This window comes from Arachis ipaensis, chromosome B10 (genome assembly GCF_000816755.2).
Source record: "Arachis ipaensis cultivar K30076 chromosome B10, Araip1.1, whole genome shotgun sequence".
Lineage (NCBI taxonomy): Eukaryota > Viridiplantae > Streptophyta > Magnoliopsida > Fabales > Fabaceae > Arachis > Arachis ipaensis.
In genome coordinates, this window is record NC_029794.2 from 29,841,451 (window position 1) to 29,849,662 (window position 8,212).

Sequence of the window (8,212 nt, forward strand, 5' to 3'; positions counted from 1 at the left end):
CAAGCAAAGCATACAAATGCATATGATGCATGCCTGTCCTATGGCTGATGAGGCTCATCTGTCGGTTATCCAGCCAACCCGACAAGTCTGAATTGTCCTTAGACCATCCCCCGACGTGCATCCGCAAGAGTCTATGCATAGCTTTTTCTCAAGTAATCAATATTGCTCAATGGGGGTAACATTCCCGGGAATTTATAGTGCCCGGTCACACTTACGTCTTAGGGTCAACAGAGTATCGAGTTTTCAACCTGGTACACATGGTGGCAAGCCACGGCACTTAATCCAGGAAATCTCGTATCTCAAATATTTCAAATTCATAAGCCATATAAATAATTCATTCATCATTCATCAATATCTAAGCCATTCTCAATATAAATCATCATTCGTCAATCCATATCCCATTTCCAAATTCATTCAAAAATCATATTTCAAATGAATCCTTATCATCCTTCTTTTCGTTAATCAACAATCTCAATCCAAAACATAATTCTTTCTTTTCTAAATAAATCAATCTTAAACAAATAACGTTTAAGAACTACATCTTTTTAAACAATTACTTCCAACAAAACTTCCAATTTTATAAAATTTCGGCAGCATCTCCTCTAAAACTCGGATTCTGCCACCCTTTTCGGGTCCCAACCTAGCCAAACCAAACACCTGTTAATCATTCAAATCACTTCCAATAACCATTATCACAACAACAGCACTCAACCCAAGGAAATTACAAAATCCAGAATTCAATCAACCAACCCTATAAACCACAATTTAAACCGACTTCAACCAATAGCATCAATCAATAGTTAAGAATTCTCGGTCTTCTCAAACAGTTTCAAACCAAACCATCCCTCAAACACTTTTCGAATCATTTCCAAAATAGCAAATCATTCTCAATAAATAACCCGTTTTCAAATCTCAAGTCTTTTCCAAATTTATTTTAAAATCAAATTCCGATATCAAATCGGGTTTAATATCGAATCAAATTTCAATATTAAATCTTTTCTAAAATCAAACCGTTTCCAAAATTAACCTAAAAGGGAATAATAAATCTTCTCTAATAATTCAAGAAAAAACACTTTAACAACATCAATCAACTAATCCAAATATCCAACTTTCTCAATCGATCAGTTTATCAATCAAACTAATAATCTCATTCAACTAAAACAACTCAATTCAATTCATAAGACTCACGAAATCACAAAAATGTATTTTACGCATCAATATCGATTTATAACAACCCTGTAATGTAAAATAGATTTAAGAAAAACCCCTACCTCGGTGTCGCAATCGCATAGTTTTAACAAAACAGTCCCGCTTAGTCTAAACTCACAATAGCAGTGGTGATTCCAACACAACCGGGACGATGGCAGCATCACCAACTCCGATTACACTCGCAGCAACATCGAATTTGATGGAATCAAACGCAGAAACAACTCTAAAAATTCAAGGCAACACCGAAAATAAAATGGATTTAAAATCATAACAAATAGATAAACGAGACCATGGTAGTTTAGAGTATAAAAGTGAAACAGAGTCAGGAGAAAGGCTAGACCTAGGGCAGTGACACTGAACCTGGATTGGGGCAAATCAGCAGCAACGGTAGCAACGTTAGAACTGGCGGTAGCAATTCCAGTCACCCAGCAGCAACAATTCTTAAGGAACATCAACCATCACAGCCCACAGCTGCAGCGGCTTAATCCTAAAACATCAACGCTTAAGGTTCTCAGTCAACGGATAGCAGGACAGTAGCAGTGGAGGTTCATAAATAAAAATAACTTACAGTAACTAAGGAAAACAAGGAAACAAAGCGTAGCAGTAGCAGCAAGGTGATTGCATCAACACAAGGAAGATGGCCTCCTCCCCCACCTCAGCTCGTGACTCCGGCGGCGACGAGCTCCACGGACGGCGATGGCGGAGAAAACAGTGGCGGTGATGGACCTAGAAGCGGCGACTCTGCTCGACAGTAACGGACCCAGAGGCGGCAGCGATCACGTGCAGCAGCAGCAGCCCGCGATAAGGACGATGGCGGCAGCTTGCACAGTCACGACAGAAGCTTTGAAGGTAGTGACCCTTGGCCTCCTCGGTCAGTGGCACGACGGCGCGGGACGGCGGCGAGCTGAATGGCGGCGGCAACTGCGCGATCTCTCTCGGGTCTCCTCTCCCCTCTGCCAACAACGACAGCGACGGTGGCGGTGATACCCACCGCGACGCCTCCTTCTTCTTCCTTCCTCCCCTCTGCTCTCCCCGTTCTCTCTTCTCCCTTTCTTTCTTTCTTCTGGCTATTAGGTTTTGGTTGTGGGTGTTGGGTTATTTTGGGGAAAAGGGTATAGCGGCTAGGTTAGGAAAACTGGGGTTAGGGTTATGTTTTAGGAATTTAGGATTTTGGTTTGGGAATTAGGATTTTATGATAAAATTGGGGATTTTTAGATTCATCTAAAATTTAATTAAATCTCTAAAATTATTTTAAAATATAATTTATTGTATCAAAATACTAATTAATTTGAAATCAAATACTCTAATTAAAATTATAAGGTAATATAATTAATTTTTTTTATTTATAAAAATATTAATATTAAATTCTAAAATCTCAATTATTTAAATCAAACCATATAAAATTCTTATTATTTTATATTTGCTAAACTTTATTATTCAAATATAGAAAATAATTCAATAATTATAAAATTAAATAAAACCTTAAATTACTTTAAACTCAATTAATAAAAATTTGCTTTAATTTATCTTTAATAAAATAATTCTTGAGATTGAGTTACTTAATAAATAAATAAATTAACATTAACTCTTAATAAGATTTTTCTAAAATTTCTGGTTCTTACAATAATAACTAGTGAATATCGTAGGAAAGTTAATCTTGGCTCTAGAACAGTAATATGCTTTGATGATTGGTGAATGGTCCAACCACAAGTAATGAGAACATTTAGACTCAAGGATAATTACATTCATTTTCAAGTTCAGAAGCAATTTAAACACGTGACTAATAAGGAAAACTTGTCCATCCTCAATTACAAATGCAATAGAGCACGTTTGTTACTTGACATGTCTCTTGTATATAAAACCAGCTGTGATATAGAGAGAAAAAGGTGATAAGTTCCAATGGTGGAAATGTTTGAAATTCATGGCTAACATATGGCAAAGAAGAAGACAAGCAATTGGTACATTGGAACAAAGTAAAATATTATTTTCAAGTAGCAGACTAGCAGGCAATGCATCTAATAAGTGTGTGGTGTTTGACATGTGAATGAGTAAGCCAAGTCTAGTAGACAACTAGTTTGTGGTATGAGAATGTGTGCAGTATCCCTTGGAGTCTTGATGACAATGCCTAAGAAGGGTTCTAAGAGGTATTCTAGGAAGTTTTAAGTATATGTATGTAAGTACTAAATTTCTTAATTTTCTATTTATGTTATTTTTATTGACAATTAATTCGACTTTATACTTTTATAATTTATCCATATCATTTGAGTCGTATTATATAAAACCAATTATAGTAAAAGTAAAAAGAAGTTTTTCACTAAAAATAAAAAGAAGCTAGTAAACAAAATATATAGTAGTCTGCAATAATGGGGAGAGACGATTTAATAAAATTAAAATCACTTTGATTATCTTACTGTAGTGTAATACATGAGAGGCAAAGCTTCTACCATGAATGAGTAGCCCCATTCATCTTTAGAGGTAATGAGCAACATCAATCAACTTAATTCCTTAGAAAATTAAACACTCGTGAAAAAATTTACATGAACCTCATCGTTCTTAGAAGGGATGGAAATCATGGAATTCCATGAGACTCTCAAAATCCTCATAAAGGGGCTTAACCAATTTTCCAACTTTTTGGTGAACCATCTTTGCCTTACTTAAAGGCAATTTGTGAAAAATGTTGTCTTTGCCTATTTAAGGCAATTTTTATTAAATATTGCTTTGAATAAAAATTATCTTTGGCCAAAAATGTTATAGTGTAACTACCATGTCTGAGCTTCTAGTTGAGTCATCACAGTTGTTGTCCAATTCAGTCAGGATGGCCTCTCTATAAGAAAGTTTTACTGAAACTATTAGCCTAGGAAGTAGAATTCAGGTCGCAACAATGAGAAAAAAACGTAACGAGAGATAATAAGAATGAGAAAGAGTATGAAGGAGGACGTATGTATATTAATGAAAACAATCATGCTAGGTGTAAACTAAAATAGACTATCAGGATAGAATACATGTTGAAATATAAAATATATATTAAAAGACTCATATAAAAATTATTTTCGTGTGAAGTTGATAGTTAAGAATAAGTAGATAATTTGACATATTTGACTAAATTATCAACAAAAAATTTTTAATTATCAACTTCACATAAAAATAACTACATACAAATTTTTATCATAAATTAAACTACGTATATATTTATATACAAATAGATGGCAACTAATTATATTAATTAATTTTAGTGTATAAATAACATTTTTATAACAAAAATATGAAATAAAAGTTCTACAAAATCTTTTTCTTCAAGTTAAAGAAGAAACCCCTAATAAAACTTCACTAAATTCTTCTGTACATCTCAATTCACGTCATTCTTCCTTTTATTCAATTTGCCGTTCACTCTAACAAACTTTAGACACAGCTCTCTGGTTCTACAATTTGTATAAAAATGGTGCCTATGTTGCATTTGTGGGCCCTACCAAGAAATACCAAAATATTAAAAAGAGAAAGTGGCTTATAATGTTCTTTATCATGCTCTGGGTACTACGGAATCTAAGAAACAGGCTCATGTATGAAAATATATCACCTTTGCCAATCATTAATTATTAATTATAACAAATAGCTCCCAATCAGGGGCGGAGCTAGGCTAACTATTTAGGGGGGCGGTGTTATATTTTATATTACTATTTCTATTGATAAAATTAAAAAAATAAATATATAATCTCAATCAAAGTAAGACAATAATATATAAAAATTACCACTTACAGTTTTGTATCATGAAAAGGCTATTTGACGTTTTTTTCTATTTTCAAAATCATCTATAATTAAATTTGTGTCGAAAATAGTTGCTAATTCTTTTTCTATATAGATGACCAAATTGTCTGCAAGAAATTCATCAGCCATCTTACTTCGGAGTCTTGTCTTAACAATTTTCATTGCTGAAAAAGTTCTTTCTGTTGTTGCTGTAGACACTGGTAGAGTCAAAACAAGACGTATTAATCTATCAACCATGTGATAAGTTCTTGATTTTCCCGTTTCTTGCAACTTGTTGCACAATTCAGAAAGTGTACTAATGCCTTTCAAATGATTTGGTATATCATGCTGATAATGTTGCAACTGAGATTTCAAAATATTTAGCTCATTAGAAGGAAAGTCAAGGGGATAAAACTTCTCTGCTAACTTGCTGATTTCTTCAATATTGAATGATTTGAAATTGTCCTTAGGATCCAAAGCACAACTCAAAGTCAAAAGCTCTATTATTTGCTCATTAAATCTACTATTCATAGAACCTTTTTTTAGAAAGAAGAGTGAAAAATCACTTGTTAAACTATTATCTTTTTTTTTTAATCTGCAAAAAATAAAAAAAATAAAAGTCAAAGAGGTAAAACTGTAAAAGATAAGAAGATTAAAGAGATAAAGAAAAAGAAGAATAGAAAAAGTTGTTACCTGAAATTTTGGAAAGCCAAGGCAGGAAGGGGAAGAGGGAGAGATTGGTTGTATGCTGGAAAATAAAAAAAAGGGGATGGAAATTGAGGAATGATTGTACGTTGAGAATTAATAAAAGGGATAGGGGTTGGGAAATAAAAAAAGGATAGAAAATGGACTATTGGGCTGGATTTTTTTAGAAATTAAAGGGGGAGATTTGGAAAAGATAGAACAAAAAGAGAGGAGGGTCTGGGAAATAAAAAAAAAGAGAGGACTAAACTATTTTTTTTTAAATAAAAACTAAAATTTTGGGGGGCGATTGCCCCTTTACTTCTATGTACCTGCGGCTCTGGGCTGGATTTTTTTAGAAATTAAAGAGGGGGGATTTAGAAAAGATAGAACAAAAAGAGAGGGGAGGGCTGGAAAATAAAAAAAGAGAAAAACTACCATTTGTACCCATGAACTTTACGAACGCTGACAAAAGTATCCATGGAAGAAGAAAAGTGACTTTGTACCCATGAAAGGCTGGATCCGTCTGTCGATAGTACCCGAACGTCATTAAAACGTTAGCTCCGTTAAGTTAAAAGCCAACATGGCACGTTAACTGCTTACCTGGCTTTGAATCAGCAGTCTAACGTGTCCAAGCATAAATATACTGTTATAACATCACTCATTTTCCTAATTTATCCTCAACTGTTTCCCCAATTTCAATTTCAAAACCCTAGAATGTCTAGGAGAAGCAGAGGTAACCAATGTTCTTCGAATGGAAGCATCAGCGAAGAAGAGACTTCATCTTCCAAGAGGGATGAAGAGAAGACTTCCAGGTACTGACCATCTGCCTGGTGTTTGAATTGTGGATGGTGGAGTTGGCATGAATCGCATAAATCGTGTAGTGGTCTCTCGACTTGCACCATGCATTGTTTGTCTGGTAACTCTTGGAGGCGGTTGGTTAGTTGGTGATGTAGGTCTAACAACAGAAGGTTGTGGTATGGCTAATTGGGTGCTCTGTGTATAATTCAATCTTATGCCCATTCTCCACAGCAGCTTCATACATCTTAACGACATCCATGTCAAGTCGCAAAAGCCTCAAACCACCATCAATTTCCATTCCAGGCTGTCGCCAGTAGAAATCAAAGATGATTGGATACCCAATGTCTTTCAGTAGGTCACTAATGAAGAAGCCATTTAGAGTATCCATGTTAACTATCTCCACCTCAGTAATTTCACCTTCTGCATAACACAACTTGCCATTCGATCCCCTTTCAAGTCTATCTCTATGGTGTATTATTAATGTGATATGCGTCGTGGTAGCTATTTCTGTCAATAAAAAAAGAATGAACAGTCCATATCAATACACCTACTATTTCAACAAGGACATTCAACTAACGCATAACCAAAGTTTAATCACAATCATCATCAAAAAGTTCAGAAAACAGTTGCACTTTATTTGAGACAAGCAATAAGAGAAGCTAAACTGCAATAGATAAAAATATTTAAGATAAAATAGATAAAAATATTTTAGTTATACAATAGATAAAAATTTAAAATAAAAAATATTTAAGATAAAGAAAGGAAATGAAGATGAACTTTTGATAAACAACGACTTACGGCTCAAACATTAACGTGATAATTAGTTTCTTAAAGTATTATTATTCATGTAAATCTTATTAATTATGTAGGTATGTCTATTACCACTAAATGAACAAATCATGGTTCATGGGAAAGTTAATTGTCTATTTTCACTAAAATTGATTCAAGAAAAAGTTTGGACAATGTTTATGACTTTTCTAATTATTAAATTATAAAATATGATTCACTCAATAATTAAATGACTATTGTTTCTATAAATCTATTACACAATAAAAAAGATATGATTTAAATTTATTAGAATAATTGAGAATTAGTAAAATTTTAGTTATACATTATTTGAAATTTTAGCTAAACTGCATTCATAAGCCCAATACATCCCTTAATCCTTTCCATTATTTATTACATGGAAAATGGGGTTTCAACTTTCAATTATTGATTTATAGAATAATGATTTGAGATATACATGTTATGATGTTTGGTGAGGAATATGTAATAGGCTATGTTTGCTGCTAACCCGTGTAAAATAGTGAATGTTTTCAGAAAAATGTCTCCTGAAAACTATAATTATCTTATGGTGGTGGTGGTATTATTTTCAACTGTGTAAAATATGAAGAATTTACTAAATTATATTTTGTTAGGTAGGTATCTCTTCATTGAGTGACAACAACATATTGATAACTTGGTGTTCAACAAGGACATTCAACTAGCGCATAACTAAAGTTTAATCACAATCATCATCACGAAGTTTAGAAAACTGCATATTTGTGAATTAAAATGCCTAATGAAAACAAAACTTAAGTCCTATGCTGATCAGATATAAGGTTTAAATAAAAAACTTCATTCAGGCGATATATCGAGCATGTGGTGTGCAATAAATTCAGACAGCGTATTTAGTTCTATGTTGGCATCAAACAACCCAGAAAATTCAGCCACAGCAAACATATTCACTCCAAAACACAGAAATCATGTAACTTAACCTACCCAGATCACTAAAATAGAA